Source organism: Gossypium arboreum, chromosome 11, assembly GCF_025698485.1.
Source record: "Gossypium arboreum isolate Shixiya-1 chromosome 11, ASM2569848v2, whole genome shotgun sequence".
Taxonomy (NCBI): Eukaryota; Viridiplantae; Streptophyta; class Magnoliopsida; order Malvales; family Malvaceae; genus Gossypium; species Gossypium arboreum.
In genome coordinates, this window is record NC_069080.1 from 89810965 (window position 1) to 89828106 (window position 17142).

A 17142-nucleotide genomic window follows, 5' to 3' on the forward strand; every position below is an offset into this window, starting at 1 on the left:
TGTCTCTGATGATAAGCCTGAATTGACTATCCTCTACATGACCTTAGTTCTAAGCTAGGCACCCTAGAAATTTGATGGTCTAGTAATTTTCTGAATGCTGAATAAAATTGGAAAAATATATATAGATAGGATGTATAACCATATAGCAAGCCTCAATCCAGCTGGACAACTGACTAGCATAGGAATTGAGCTATGGGCATCACAAAATGTTCGGTGCTCAGAAGATTCATTAAAGAGAATTAGTTGCAACCACATGGATAAAATTAGAAGCCCGTAGAGTCAAAATCCAAGTGACATAGTGCAAAATTCTTTGCCAGCCTTTTTGTTAGTCATATTAAATAGTACTCCTAAAAAGCCATTCTTGATCGATGTGATGGATAAGAACACAATGAGCGATAAATATGAACCACAGTTTTCAAACTTCTTACGAAGTAAGAACACTAAGCACAAACTAAAGTGGTTGTGTGGTTAAGTGGTTCTTCAAATAATTAACAGATGATTTGCAAAAAGAATTGTCGATGCTTAAGGTGGGTTGAAAAGGCAAGTCTAGAGAGAGAGAGACAATCGCAGATGAATAAAATGGCACGATGGGTGTTGCACAAATACAAACAGAGATAATTTACAGGGAAAACCTAAGTGTATATTGATTGAGCTGACGGATGAGTCCGACAACAAGACCTAACATTTATTTTTATGTAAAAGTTCTTACTAATTGTACAAAATTGCATATTTTGCTAACCAATTAATTCAAATATTACAGGTAGATCAAAGATAGGGATACTAGACACTTGAAAGCACTCTATAGATCAAAAAATTGGGAAAAAAGTATCAATGTTGTGACACGGACATTTCGTGTCGCAACACCATGGGCAGTAGCGAAGATTTAAAGAAAACCATATCGACATCGCAACACCACTATCCTACGTCGTGATTCTCCTAAGAATTTCAAATCTGCAAGGTGATTCGCGACATCAAACCCCAATGTCATGACATGAACAATCTACTAGGGATGTTGCGACACAGAACCACTGTGTCTCGACATTGCTGCAATATTTTGTAGGGTCAACCCGACCCAATTATGCAACCCAAAATTTTAACCTTAAAATACCTAGATTTTAACCCAAAAAACAATAGTTTTAAGCAAAAAAGTTGTAATAGCCTATTTTTTGGTGGTGACGGAACAATGTTTTTGAGAACATGAATTTCTTTTGTGTCAACGTGCAAAATATTATTCATAGAATGTTTATAGAGTCATTAGGATTGTATTAAAATTTTGTTAATAAATTTTAACATTTAGATAGCTAATTAAAGAAAAAAAGACTAAATTGAAAAAGGTGCAAAACATAGTAATTATTGCATTTAGGTAATCAAATAGCTTAATTAATAGATGAGGAAGGACTTAAGTAGCAATTATGCCTTAGTGGAAATACGAAAATTTACACACTTTTTCATGCCCTTTTTAACTTAAATTCAAGCAGTTTCGATAAAATTCTTGTCGAAAAATAATTAATTTTTATAAAATAATTAAAGTGTATTTAAAATATGAAAATATTGACTTTTAATTAATTTTATAATTAATTTTGATGAATTTTGGTTATTTTCGACAGATTTGCACAAAGGGCGAAAAATGGCTCGGCAGATATTGCTAGACACACAAAACCAAGAAGCAATTTGAAGTATCAAGGCGAATTAATTTTCTACCTAAGACGGTCCAAAATTATGTGTATTAATTCATAATATAATTAATTTTAATTTATTTCCAATTTAATTTGTGTTAATAAATTATTATTAATAAATTATGAAAATTGGTCCAGTTGAGCCAAATCGAGTGAACCAAACCGACCAAGTAATGGACAGCCCAAAACCACCCCATGTGCTGACCCAAATCAGCTTATTGGCTGATTATTTAGCTTGCAAAGAGGCCCTTGAAGACTTGTTCAAATAGCATTCAAACCCCTCCAAATGTGGCTTTCTAGATTTGCCCCAAGCTTAATTTAGCAAGTTTGAAATCATCAAACTTGCCACATGTGTGGCCAGCCAAGGGAGGGCTCTTTGGCTGCTAATTTTAGCTATTTTTAGCATCCCTATTCAGCTATAAAAACCCCCTTAAGCTGATCATTTGAAAAACACCTCATTGATTCACATCTCTTCTCTCCTTTCTCGTTTTCTCCTCTCATTTTCCCATTCAAAGTCCCTTGCTCTCTTGCTGATTTCTCCTCCTGGAAAAGGGGCATTCATCAGCCATTTTGGAGCAACATTGAAGTGTTCATATCAGCCTTGATCGGCGAGGACAATAGAAAATGAAGACAGAGCAAACTAGTCAAGCCATGGAGAAATACCAGATTTGATTCGTGTTCCCTATCTCTTTAATTTTTGTTGTTGTTATGATGAACATATCTATCAATATTTATGTTGTTGGAATGGTTAATTTAATCAAACTAGCTTGAATTTAATTTGTGTTGGTTTGATTGCAATTCATCTGCTTAAATTATTAAAATTGTGTTTATGCTGTTATAGGCCTCGGTAAAATGCTTGATTAAGTAAAATCATGCCTAAGTTATTCTTGCATTACGATTGTGAGGTAACTAATGAATTAGTTATTTAAACGGATTGAAAATGTAATTAATTGACACAATACTTAATCAGTGCATGTTTATTCTTCTAAGATAGCTGAAGGTTAAATTAGCATTGTATCTGGTGATACACTTGCCTTGCATAACTTGCAAGATTATTGTGATTAAACTGTTTTTCAAGGTAAGGATACCTTGTTACCTCACATAGTCTTTTTTGTTCTTATTAGATTTAATTAATCGTTTGAATTGACATAGGAATGTGCAAGAGATTAGTTCAATTTAATGAGTATGTATGTGCAATAACATGTTTTCTTATTAAAATCTGTTTAATCGTTTGAATTGACATAAGGATATGTTAAGAGATGAATATATTTGTGTAGGTGAGTATGCTCATAAGTTAGCAAATTACCTTGTCGTGAATTTATTCATAACAACATAAACATGAGTTTAATAATTCTAAGATAAAGAAATGTAATTAATTCAACACAATTATGTCATCTTGATTAAATCATATTTTAAAATTGTGCATTAGAACTTTTATTTTTATTTAGTTTAAAATCTTATTTTTTTAATCTCCCTTTTCAAAACAAAATATTTTTTTTACCAAAGTGTTTTAAAGTGCATTCATAAATAATTTTTTTCACAGTCCTTGTGGGTACGATAACTCGACATTTACTTGTCACTTTATTACTTGTTGTGATTGTATACACTTGCACATATTCGTCATTCCAAGTTTTTGGCACTGTTGCCGGGGATTGTTTTAAAAGACATTATTTGTGAAATTGTTAATTTTGCATTTTGGTTTATTTTTTTGTTAAATTTTAATTTCATTTTTTATTCTTGTGTTCGTTTCAGGTGTTTATGAGTATTTATCAAATCATTGACTTACTTTTCGTAAGCCCTGAAATTGAAAGGACTTTCTGACAAAGGAGAAGACAAGCGAACCAAAGAGGGTCTGAAGATATGAATTTTGAAAATCCAAACCAAAATCCAGAAGGGACATTCGCTTATAGTACTCACAATCCGATCATTGTTGCTGATGACAGAAACTGTGCCATTCAATAATATGCCATTCCTCTATTCAAAGAACTCAATCCGAGTATTAGGAGACCCAAAATCGAGGCACAACAATTCGAGCTGAAGCCGATCATGTTCCAAATGTTGCAAAATATGGGTCAATTTAGTGGGATTCCTACTGAAGATCCACATCTTCATCTTTGGCTATTCATGGAAGTGAGTGACTCATTTAAACTAGTCGGGGTGACCGAAGATGCCTTGAGACTGAGATTATTTCCATACTCCTTAAGAGATAGAGCACGAGTGTGGTTGAACTCGCTACCGTCTGGTTCCATAACTACATGGCAAGAGTTGGTTGAACGTTTCTTAATGAAATATTTCCCTCCATCTTTAACCGCCAAGATCCCAAATGAAATCACTTCATTTCAGCAACTTGATGAAGAATCTTTATATGAGGCATGTGAGAGATTCAAGGAGTTATTATGAAGGTTCCCTCATCATGACATTCCTTACTACGTTCAAATGGAGACTTTCTATATTGGTCTCAATATTCATACTAGAATGATGGTGGATGCTTCGGCAAATGGAGCCCTTTTTTCTAAGTCTTATAACAATGCGTACGAGATTATTGAAAAAATTATCAGCAATAACTATCAGTGGCCAACCAATTGAGCAGCCTCTGAAAGACGAGCAGTAGGAGTACATAAAGCGGACATACTTGCTTCTTTGGTAGCCCAGGTATCTTCTATGTCTTCTATGCTTAAGAACATAATTGTTAATTGTTTCAATGGTAATCTGACAGGTCAGCAATTGAACCAGTTCGAGAATATTTCTTGTGAATACTGTAGAGATCGCCATTTCTTTGAAAATTGGCCATCGAATCAAGAGTCAAATTATTACATGGGAAATCAGAATTGGAATGGTCCGCAATCAAATTTTTACAACTTTTCATGGCAGAATCATCCAATTTCTGTATGGAGTAATCAATGGGCGGAACATAGCAACTCTGTTATGACATTTTGATCAAATTAACCATCAGAATATTCTCAACAAGTGCAACAACCCCCACCAACTAAATCTTCAAATGATCTTGAAAATCTGCTAAAGGCATACATAGCGAAGAATGATACCACTTTAAGAAATTTAGAGAATCAAATGGATCAGATAACCAATGAACTTTGAAATAAACCCCAAGGTATTTCGCCAAGCGACACAGAAAATCCAAAAATTTTGGGCAAAGAACATTGCAAAATAGTCTCTTTGCCAAGTGGAAAGACATTGGAGCCCAATGTGGTTGAGGTTGAAGATGATCATGTTCTAGCTCAAGACAAAGAGGAAGTTCAACGAAGTGTTGAAATTCTTGTATCACAGAAGTTAGATTCAGTGATCCTTGATGAGGTAAACTCTAAACAAGTTAGTTTTGATTATCTAACACCCTTGTCAGATGCAGAAAAATTTCCACTGAAGAGTTGTCCAGTTAAAGCTAAGATTCCACCATTGCCATATCCTCAACGATTCTAGAAGTAGCAACAAGATACTCAGTTGAAATAATTTTTTGATAACAAGGTGACCTTTAATGACTTCGATGCTGCTAAATCCCCAGATGTAGTTGAAGACTGTTCTGCTATTTCCAAGATGGAATCACTAGCTTCTACAAAGTTGGTGCTCAATTCTATAGATGATTCGTTAGAATGTATTCTGCTAGTAGATTTGCCAAGTGATGATGAAGACGAGGAATGTTTGGCTTTGCTAGAAGTTAAAATGAAGGGATTCATTTAAGAAGTTCCACTGGAATCATTAGAGTTATTATCTCGAAAGTACACATAACCAAAAGTGTTAATTGAAGAGTCAGCTAAATTGGAACTGAAGATTTTGTCTCCTCATTTGAAATATGACTATTTCGGTCTGTCTTCGACTTTTCCTGTCATTATTTCAGTAGAGTTCACCAAAGATCAAGAAGAAGAGGCACTTGTGACTTTGGAAAGGCACAAGAAGGGTACTGGATGAATTATTTCACATATTCGAGTCACGGGTTGGAGGATTTGTAGGAATTACAGGAAGTCAAATAAGGCCACCAGGAAAGGTCATTACGGGTTTTCTTTCCCTAATAAGATGTTGGACAGATTTGATGGAAAAGAATATGATTACTTCTTAGATGATTATGGTTGGTATGAAAAATGGCCATTTGACACCACCATGGTCAATGACGATCCTAAATAAAATGGAGGGAGTTCTTTTCTCTTTCTCTATCATTATTTTATATTTTTAGTTTTTTTTCCTCATTTGAATAAAATGGTAGACTTAGATAAAATTTTCTTTAGTTTATTACATTAATTAAAACTCTTTCTAGGAGATTGAGACTTTAGCGAGACCATCCGTGATCCCTCTAGCCTTTCCTGGGAGTTTAATTTAATGTAAATTTTCAAAAAAATATCTTTCTAAGTATCCCAAAGAATTTAAGTATTTGTTTTGTTAAATAAAAGGTCAACTTTTAACCCCAAGCATTAATTTCTTTGAGTTTTATTTTATTTTCAGTATAGGAGCTTAGGATCCAAAAAGGAGCTACCATTGGGCTCAAGACACTACAAAGAAGGGAAATATTCAACCTTTTTCCACACAAACTTATAGCTCTTACCTTGCTCCACCACCACTCCCAAGTAGCCCAAAAGTGCATCTCACTTAACCCCTTAATATTGTAGCCCTTAACTCCCTGAATCACCACCCCAAACACCTTCATTCGAAGTCACCAACTACCGCACCTAAACTATCCTTAAAACTACCACCCTCTTCAACTCTAAACCTACCTTCAACTACTCACCCACCTACCCAAAACTGAAACCACCGTTAACAAATTTCCTAAGTTTGATGCTGAGAGTCCCTTTATTTAGCACCATTGCACAAAGTGAACAATTTGGTATAATGGCTATGCTGCAACACATATAGTTACAGTAACAAGATTATTGGAGATACTCAATAATATGGGATGACTCAATCAGAGATGCATTTAAAATATATATTTCATAACCCGTTTATTTTTGTGCATGAATTTCCAGACTTTATACTTGAACCATGGACTCCAATGTCAAGGAAGGAAAAAGATGAGTCAGATTCTGAGGGATCTGCAAATAAATAAAAAGGGTTGATCGTTACTTTATTTCATTTTCTTTCTTAGGTTATTTAATGTTTTAGGATTAGGTTCTATTATGATTTTTATTTTTCACATAATAAAACTAGATGTAGAAATCATAAATAAAAATGAACAAGCTGCAAAGTACATGTAACACCTCATACCCATGGTCTAAGCCGGAACAAGGTACGGAATATTACAGATCACAAAAACATGAATTCACACATTTACCTGACCTTACATAATTAATTCTTCTAGCTTGAACAAAAATAGATAACATTAACAGATATACATAAATACAAGTAAATTATCAAATTTTGAAAACTAATATTTTAAACCAAATTAATTATAACATATAACAAAATGATTCAGCTCTCTATACATGCCATAATTCCAAAATAGTATTTACAAAGTACCAAAAAGTATTGATAGTGTGGATTGGTCTCCGACGATCTCCAAATCCAGAGCTGGCTTAGTAACTCTATAAGACAAGAAAAATAAAAGAAGATAAGCATATAGCTTAGTAAGTAAGTACGAAATTGATATATACAATTTCTCAAAGTAAAATAATCATACTAGTATATAATCACATATTCAGGACAGGCTGTTTTATGGAGTCCCGGTTTTAAAAAAATCATATCTCAAGATAAAAGACTTGAAATTAAATTCTGTAAATTTTACCTGAAACTAGACTCATATGTATACTTACTAATTTTTTTCTAGAATTTTTGGTCAGGCCAATTAGTACAGTTTATTAGTTAAAGTCTCCCCTGTTTTAGGGTATGACTACTCTGACCCCTGTGCAATACGAACCAAATTTCTTCCTGTACAGAATTCCAACAACCATGCCATTTGTTTTTATTAAAAATAGACTCAATAATGAATCCATGCATATAAGGTATGACGCTTAATAATTTTTTTACAATTTATGGTGAATTTATTAAGTCAGAACAGGGGATCTCAAATTCATTCAGACCCTGTTTTACAAGAATTCAAATATCACACAATATAGAATTATTTTGCTTCCCATGTTTCTTTTATGTAAAAATAGACTCATTAAGATTTATTTTCATATATCATTTGCATTTTTATTCAACTTCCAAAATTTTTGATAAATTTTTAAAATCATGTAACTGCTGCTCTCCAACACTGTTTTATTTCTAACATTCACTCTTGCATAATTCCACCTAGTCCTTTTTGTTATACTAGAATTCGCTCAATTATCGAGCACATAGCTCATAACTTTTCATATATTACCATTTTATCGATTTTTCCCGTTGAACTCAACGGAAAAATAACAAATATACCATTGTTTACACATATTTCCCTTTCCACACTTATAGCCAAAGCTATCTGATATGCATAGTAGCCTGCACTTAGTACTACACATGTGACCAATAATTCGGTACACGTAGTAGCCTGCACTTAGTACTACACACGTGACCTCACCATCTGATACACGTAGTAGCCTGCACTTAGTACTACACACGTGATCGAAGTCATTGAGTATGCATAGTAGCCTGCACTTAGTACTACACATGCGACTTAACAGTATGGTACACGTAGTAGCCTGCCCTTAGTACTACACACATGTACTCACAATGGGTCATTCGTATTGTTCCTGTTCCGAAGGTTCAACCGAGAAAATCTTCCCTTTTTCACTGTTAACACTTATTCACAATCTAATTAAATTTGCAAATTTCCATCATTTAATCATTCCATGGACAGCCACCAATTCATATGATAACAACATAAAATAACATAAAAAAAAATCGATAAATTATTCACGTACGAACTTACCTCGGTGCAAACTTTAGAAATGTTATAATTTAGTCCGAAAGCTTTTCTTTTCCCCGATCACGATCGATTCCATGTCTTTCTTGATCTATAAAGACACATTTAGTTCATTTAACACTCACACTATTTATTTCAATCCAAAAATCACATTATGGAAAAATTATGTTTTTGCCCCCTAACTTTTACAAAATTACAATTTTTCCCCTAGGCTCGGGAATTTAATTTTAGCCCTTATTCTTATGTTTTATGACATGCTGGTCATTTTTCCCTTCTATGACAGCATCAAATTCACACTCTAACATGCACTTATGGCTATTAGGTATTTTTTACCGATTAAGCCCTTTTACTAGTTTTCACTTAAAATCGAGTAGCACAAGTTGTCTAACATAATTTAAAACCTCATATTCTAGCATAAAACACCAAAATACACAAATTTCACCTATGGGTATTTTTCCAAATATGAACCTTAGGTCAAATTATTGCTAACATAAGCTAAATCGAGTTACTGGGATTCCAAAAACGCAAAGAACATTAAAAACGGGGCTTGGAATCACTTACTATGGAGCTTGAAAGCTTGAAACAAACCCTAGCTATGGAGAACCCTTGAAATTTCGGCCTAATGAAGATGATGGACAAAAATTGGCTTTTAATTTTGTTTTAAATTCATTTTAATAACTAAATGACCAAAATACCCTTACTACTAAACTTTCCAAAAATTCCATCCATGTCCAATTTTTGTCCATAGACTTAGAAATTGGTCAAATTTCTATTGAAGACCTCCTCATTAATATTCCAAAGCAATTTCATACTAAAAACTTCTAGAATGCAAGTTTTGCAAATTATTCGATTTAGTCCCTAATCTCAACTTAAGCACTTTATGCATAGAATTTCATCACGAAATTTTCACACAATCATGAAATCATATCATAAACCTCAAAATAATTATAAAATAATTATTTCTATCTCAAATTTGTGGTCACGAAACCACTATTCCAATTAGGCCCTAATTCGGGATATTACAGTACAAAGTGTGGCAATAGCTATATACATGTCTATGAATGGATTTAGAGAGAGCTTGGTACTTAAGCAGTCAAATTGACTCACCTCCCCTTTTTTAGACTCCTACCTGGTGTATAATATCTATTCACTTTTAACAATGAGGACATTGTTTGTCTTAAGTAGGGGGACCAAAAAATTGAAATTTTTTCCACTCAGAATAAAATTTTCTTTCAGTTATGATTAGGTTATATTTTGTTCAATAATTTGAAATGTTGTTAAGTATGCTAAACTTCAGTATAAATAAAGTTTGATTATTTCAATAATTGTTATGTTAGCTTAATAATGACATAAATATATTTTAATAAAGCATGCAAATCATACCATAAAATTTTAGTTCTTTAGGAAAGTTAGGCATGCATGAAAGTTTTAAGTCTTTAGAATTGACTTAGTAGTTTCTTGATGTGAAATCCTAGGAATCATGGAGCATTGAAAATGATTTAGGCAACTGTTGTTTGGATCGTTTTAGCCTTTCAAGTCAACCATGATGAAATTTTTATCCTTTGAAACCTAACTTTGAGACTATATGGCCTAATTTTATTTGAACCCTTGCAAATTTAGCCATCACTTCTCTCTCTTAACTATCTTAAAATTGTCCCAAACACTAGACTCAGTATTATTCAAAGTATTCTTTGAAACTAAGTTTGAGGGAGTTGAAATGCTTTAAAAAATTATAGTACATATAGTAAAATGCTAGAATTAAAAAAAAAGAGAAGAGCATGAGTTATTAAAATAAGATGTACAAAAGAGCATGTGAAAGCAAATAAAGTTGATGTATTGAAGGTAATTATTTCGAAGGTCCGATGCAAGCTGAGTTTAGGGTTTTTAGTATAACAGCCCGATTTAGACCCTAATCGGAATGGCGGTTTCAGGACCAAAAATTTGAGTCAGAAAAATATTTTAAAATTATTTTTTGTGTTTATTTTGTGTGAATTTATATCCGTGAAATTTTTGTGATTTAATTTTGTCGTTTAGGTGTCCGATTAAATAAAAGGACTTAATCGCGTAAAATGAAAATTTAATAGTTTAAAGTGTAAGGGCCAAATAGTTAGTGGCTTTCTAAGTTGGGGCATTTATATTGTAAATACCCCATATATAAATTAGTGGGACGGTTTAAGACATATACTATGTGGTTTTTGTATTAAAACATTAAGGATATAAAAGTAATTTAAATATTAAAACATATATATGTTACAATAACATAAATTAAACTATGTTTTATCATTCTCTCTTGATCGAATATAAACCAAAAGAAAAAGAAAGAACAAAAGGCTAGGGTTCGGCGAATTTGAAGCTAGATTAAGGTATGTGTTCAACTCGGTTTTTGATAATTTCTACATTTTTTAAATCGTTGCTTCGAGTACTACAAGACCCAAGCTTTAATTTTTGATTTTGATGAATATTTTGATTTGTGCCATTGTTGATAGTTTATGATTTTTGTTGTTTGATGATAAAAAATGAAAGATATGTTTTGGATTAACATATTTTGTATTAGAGTTTTTGATGATTTTGAGTAATTAGGACTTAATTACAAAAATAATAATTTGAGGGACTAAAATGTGAAATTGATAAAATATATGGACTTGTATAGGCATGGGTAACATTCGGCCTAACATGAGTGCTGTGAAATTTTGTGTATTTTGTGTTTTGTGCAATAGGGACTAAATTGTAAAAATTTTAAATGTTAGGGGTAAAATGGTAAGTTGCCTATTTATGTGTCTCTGGACTAAGTTGAATGAAAATATGTTTGAATGAGCTTAATTTGAACATGTTTAGATCAAGAACCAAAGAAATCAAATTTGGACCGGGAAAAAACGAAAGTTGTCGACTAACAGCCCTGTCCCATTTTACGACGTCTGAGGCAAGTTTATAAGCAAATATACGTAATTAAATTTAATTAAATGCAAAATATATATGCTGAATTGAAATGTATGAAATTATAAATGCAATAGCCGAATGTTGTTAACCTTGGCAACTATGTGATGACTTTGTTTCAATCGAGTTACGACGTCCGAAAGCCCCGTATGAACCTTAGAAATAGTTAGGATACATATGTCATGACATAGGATTTCGATATATGTGTGTGAGTAAGACCATGGCATCGATATGTGATTCCGATATGTGTTTACAAGTAAGACATTGTCTTGGACAGTGGCATCGATTTGTGACTACATGTAAGACCACGTCTGGGATGTTGGCATTGTACGATTTATGTGATTATCCGAGTGTCCTATCCAATTTCGAATGGTTCATCAGGCAACGATAGGATGAGTTTGAGTAAGTAAATCGAGCTAAATGGCCAGGTATGAGTTAGTTTGATGTATGTTAAAGTTAAGGTAAGTGTATTTGGCCTATTGCACATTTTTGAATGAGACTTAATTTTATGCATATATGTTTATGTGTATTTGGCCAAATGACTAGTATATGTACATGAGACTATATTATGATCTATGAGTTTATATGTTTAGAGTTTATGAACTAGGTAATTAAGGAATATTCGGCCTTGAGGGTTAGATAATAATTTGTTAATTTTGGCTATATAAGCATTCGGTTATAGTGATAACTAAATTGTATATAAATGTATATGATTATTCATATGTAACATGAATACATAAGTGCCTGGATTTAATGTGAATTGATATGATAATGTAGTTTAATTTAGTTAAGTTGAATTAGCCATTGAGTTGTTTATTTGCTTATGACTTACTAAGCTGTGATAGCTTACTCTCTATGTTATGTTTACTTTGTTTTATAGATTTTGAAGTCAAGCTATAAGCTCAGGGATTGTCAGCCAAGCTCATCACACTATCTAATTTTTGGTACCTTATTAGCTAAACTTAAATTATGGCATGTATAGGCTAGCTTATGCTTTGAAATGTTGGACTTATTTTTGAATTTGTGTATTTTAAGCCATGCGAAAATGGCTAAATTCTTAAGTTTGGTTTAGTTATGTTTTGGTTGTGGTTTAATATATTTTAGTTATAATGCTACATGGCATGATATGTATAATACAGGTGTTAAATGTTATATGTTTAAAAATGGATGTTGCTATGGCATTGGTATAGGTAAAATGAACGGGAATTAGCTTGAACATGATTTCAATAATGAGTGGATACATTCGGTTTATGTGTTATGGTTAGGTGTTCATCAAACATGAGTATTGATATATATATTGTATATGTTTTATTTAATAAAATTTAGTCAAATGTATGGTAAACATATTATTTTAAGTGTGATTAAATTATAGGTAAGTTACATTTATCATTTACGTACCTCATTGACAGGTCTGATAATGGTACAATGTATTGAAAGTGCATATAATTGCCTGAGATAGATTCGGTATATACTATTGTATTATGTTAATGTTATTTTTGATGTTTTGGGCAAGCATTTCTTGTTTCGAAAATGGTGAAAATCTTGGGCTTGCATTCGGCTTTGATAAGGTTATGACCTAGGTGTAATATGATTACAATGCCGTATGGAATGTTGATCATTTTTGTGTTGTTATTTTTGAAACTGTATTGAGCATATAAGATTGTGATGGTACTTTATGATTTGGCTATATGTTTTTTTGGATGCTGAACAAAACTAAGGTAGGTTATATGTGTACTTGGTAATTGTTCATGTCATAATAGTTGGGATTTTTCAAATGTTACTCATTTATAATTAAACATATGTACTTATAATATGGTTGATGTATATATAAATGTGTGCATGGCAGTGAGATTTGTTGGGTATTTATATATTATTAAATATGTACAAATAAATTACCTTTAGACCAACACCTTAATGCCGCACAACTTATATGAATGAAAAGGGTTAGAAATAAAATTTAGTTTAATGGATAATTAACTTACGTATATTCATGACTCGTATAAGTTTAAAAATATAGATAAAATATTCTGTTAAGAAATTATTGATTCATTACAAGTTCTGTATATGCAATGAATTGTTTAAATATTTATATATCTTTGGATTAAATTTTACTTAAGTTATGTGGTGATTGAGAATAAACTTGTGATTTCATATTAGGTTAAATCATAAGCTTTGTTGTAATTTAGATTTTGAATTAATATGGAAATATTCAGATCTATGCTTTTGTTTAGTAATGTCTTGTAACTCTTTTCCAGCTACGGATACGGGTTAGAGGTGTTACATTTTATTGGTATCAGAGCCACGGTTTAGTCGGTTCTAGGACTACGTAGCATGTGTGGGTTTAGCTATACATGCCATAATTATATACTGGATAGTGTGATGACTTCTGACATTTGAAATGTGTATTCATATAGTAAATGGATCCTGACCGAGCTGTAGATGATGATGTCGAGAGTGTAGCGCCTGCACCCACGCATGAGACAGCGCAGGCTGATTCTCGACCGACTTCGAGTAATCCAGAAAGTGAGGCTAAACAAGTCTTCTATCAAATGATGAATGACTGGTTCACTCAATATATCCGGACTAACCTGGCTGCACAACAATCTCCACCCCCGATTAATCCATCTTCCATGCTTGTTGTACCTCAAGTAAGTGATCCGTTGCGATTGAATAGACCACCTGTCGATAAAATTAGAAAACATAGAGATGAAGAGTTTAAAGCCACTGATGATGATGATGCTGAGCGGGCTGAGTTCTGGCTTGATAATACCATCTGTGTGTTTGATGAGTTGTCCTGTACTCTTGGTGAATGTTTAAAATATGCTATATCCTAACTTCGAGATATAGCATACCACTGGTAGAGTACCCTAGTATCAGTAGTTCCAAGAGAGTAGGTGACCTGGGAATTCTTTCAGACTGAGTTCCGTAAGAAATATATCAGTTAGAGATTTATCGATCAGAAGCGTAAAGAATTCCTAGAGCTAAAATAGGGTCGGATGACAGTGATGGATTATGAGTGAAAATTCATGAGACTCAGCCGGTATGCCCGAGAGTGTGTATTTACTGAAGCCATAATGTGTAAAAGATTTGAAGATGGGCTGAATGAAGATATCAAACTATTAGTTGGCATACTTGAGATAAAAGAGTTTGTGGAACTTTTTGAGCGAGCCTGCAAAGCTGAAGAGCTCGGGAAAGAGAAAAGAAAAGCTGACTTTGAAGCTAGAGATGTACGCAAAAGAACATCTGGTAAGTTATTCCAGTTGGCATAAAAAAAGTTCTGAGATGATTTCAGCTGTTCTAAAGCCACTTTAGGTTACTCCAGACGGGATCAGACTAGACCACCAGTGAGCTCGAGAGCTACCTCAGTAGCAAGTGTGCGTAATGTCAGATCAAATCAACTTGAGTGTAAGCACTGTGGTAAACGACATCTCAATAGTTTGAGGTTGCATGAGCGGGCCTGTTTTAAATGTGGATCGACAGATCATTATATTTGAGACTGTCCAATGTTAGCTAAGGAAAATCCAATGCAGAATACAAGATCGGGTAACACCACAGCTCGAGGTAGACCACCCAGAAATGCTGGTAATACGAGTGGTAGTCAGAAAGGGACTAAAGATACGACAGTCAGATTTGAGGCTTGTGCACCTACCAAAGCCTATGCTATATGTGCACGAGAGGAGGCTTCATCCCCAGATGTTATTACTGGTACATTTACTCTTTATGATACTAATGTAATTGCATTGATTAATCCTGGTTCTACTCATTCTTATGTATGTGAGACATTAGTATTCAGCAAGACTCTGCCTGTTGAGTCTACTGAGTTCGTAATTAGAGTGTCAAACCCCTTGAGTCGGTGTGTTATGGTCGACAAAGTGTGTAAGAATTGTCCCTTGATGGTTCGAGATCTGTGCTTTCTGGCTGATTTGATGTTGTTGCCATTTGATGAGTTCAACATAATTCTTGGTATGAACTGGTTAACAGTACATGATGCTGTTGTGAACTGCCAAAGAAAGACTATTGATCTACGGAGTCAGAATGATGAAGTTATTCGGATTGAATATTGTGATTTGTATGGTTTACCAGCAGTGATTTCTTCGATGCTAGCTTAGAAATATGAGAAAGGGGTGTGAAGCTTATTTTGCCTACGTGCTCGATAGTAAAGTGGTTGAAAGAAATATTGAATCAGTACCTGTTGTATGTGAGTACCTAGATGTGTTTCCAGAAGAATTACCAGGTTTGCCACCTATTCAGGAAGTAGAGTTTGGTATTGAGTTAATGCCTGGGACGACTCCGATATCCATAGCTCCGTACAGAATGGCATCTACAGAATTAAAAGAATTAAAAGCTCAGTTGCAAGAATTGACAGATAGAGGTTTTACGCGACTGAGTTTCTCTCCGTGGGGTGCACCTGTGTTGTTTGTGAAAAAGAAAGATGGAACTATGAGAATGTGCATCGATTACAGACAGCTTAATAAGGTGACTGTAAAGAATAAGTATCTGTTGCCATGGATTGATGATCTGTTTGACCAACTGAAAGGGGTTACAGTATTTTCGAAGATAGATTTGAGATGAGGCTACTATCAATTGAGAGTTAAAGATTCAGATGTGCCAAAGACTGCCTTCAGAACAAGGTACGGACACTATGAGTTTTTGGTTATGCCTTTCGGACTCACTAATGTACCTACGTTTTCATGGACTTGATGAATCGGATCTTCAGACCGTATCTGGATCGGTTTGTGATTGTGTTTATAGATGACATTTTGATCTATTCTCATGATGAAGCTGAACATGCCGAACATTTGAGACTTGTGTTGCAGACCTTGCGAGATAAGTAGTTGTATGCGAAATTAATTAAATGTGAGTTCTAGTTAAGTGAAGTCAGTTTTCTAGGCCATGTGGTAGCAACATCAGGTATTCGAGTTGATCCAAGCAAAATTTTGGCTATACTGGATTGGAAACCTCCGAAGAATGTTTCTGAAGTCTGAAGCTTTCTGGGACTAATTGGTTATTATAGACGGTTCATGAAAGGTTTCTCTATGATTGCAACGCCAATGACAAAGCTATTGCAGAAAGATGTTAAGTTCGAGTGGTCAGAGAAGTGCCAGAAAAGCTTTGATCAGTTGAAAGCCCTCTTGACTGAGGCTCCAGTGCTAGTTCAGCTAGAATCGGGTAAATAATTTGTTATTTATAGTTATGCCTTATTAAATGGTTTGGGCTGTGTTCTGATGCAGGAAGGCAGAGTAATAGCTTATGCCTCGAGACAGTTGAAGCCACATGAAAAAAATTATTTGACATACGACCTGGAACTGGCAGCCATTGTGTTTGCGTTGAAAATATGGCGTCACTATCTGTTTGGTGAGAAATGTCATGTTTATTCTGATCACAAAAGCCTGAAATACTTGATGACTCAGAAAGATCTGAATTTGAGACAACGTCGATGGTTAGAATTGCTAAAAGACTGCGAGCTTGTGATTGACTATCACCTGGGAAAGGCTAACGTTGTTGCTGATGCTTTAAGCCGAAAGTCACTGTTTACTTTGCATGCAATGAATACGCATATGGCCATGTCTGATGATGGTTCGATAGTAGCTGAAATGAAAGCTAGACCGTTATTCGTTCAACAAATATGTGATACCCAGAAGGCTGATAATGAATTGATTGCAAAACGAGCTTAGTGTGAGACGGATGCTGATTCAG

At 33.9% G+C, this 17142-nt stretch overlaps 1 non-coding gene across 1 annotated transcript; it reads right to left on the bottom strand.

Annotated features, from left to right (window-relative positions):
• Positions 1-3989: 3989 nt before the first annotated feature.
• Positions 3990-4096, bottom strand: LOC128284578 (small nucleolar RNA R71). The gene has a single exon (XR_008275002.1). It is a non-coding gene; the product is annotated as a small nucleolar RNA R71 (small nucleolar RNA).
• Positions 4097-17142: the final 13046 nt, after the last annotated feature.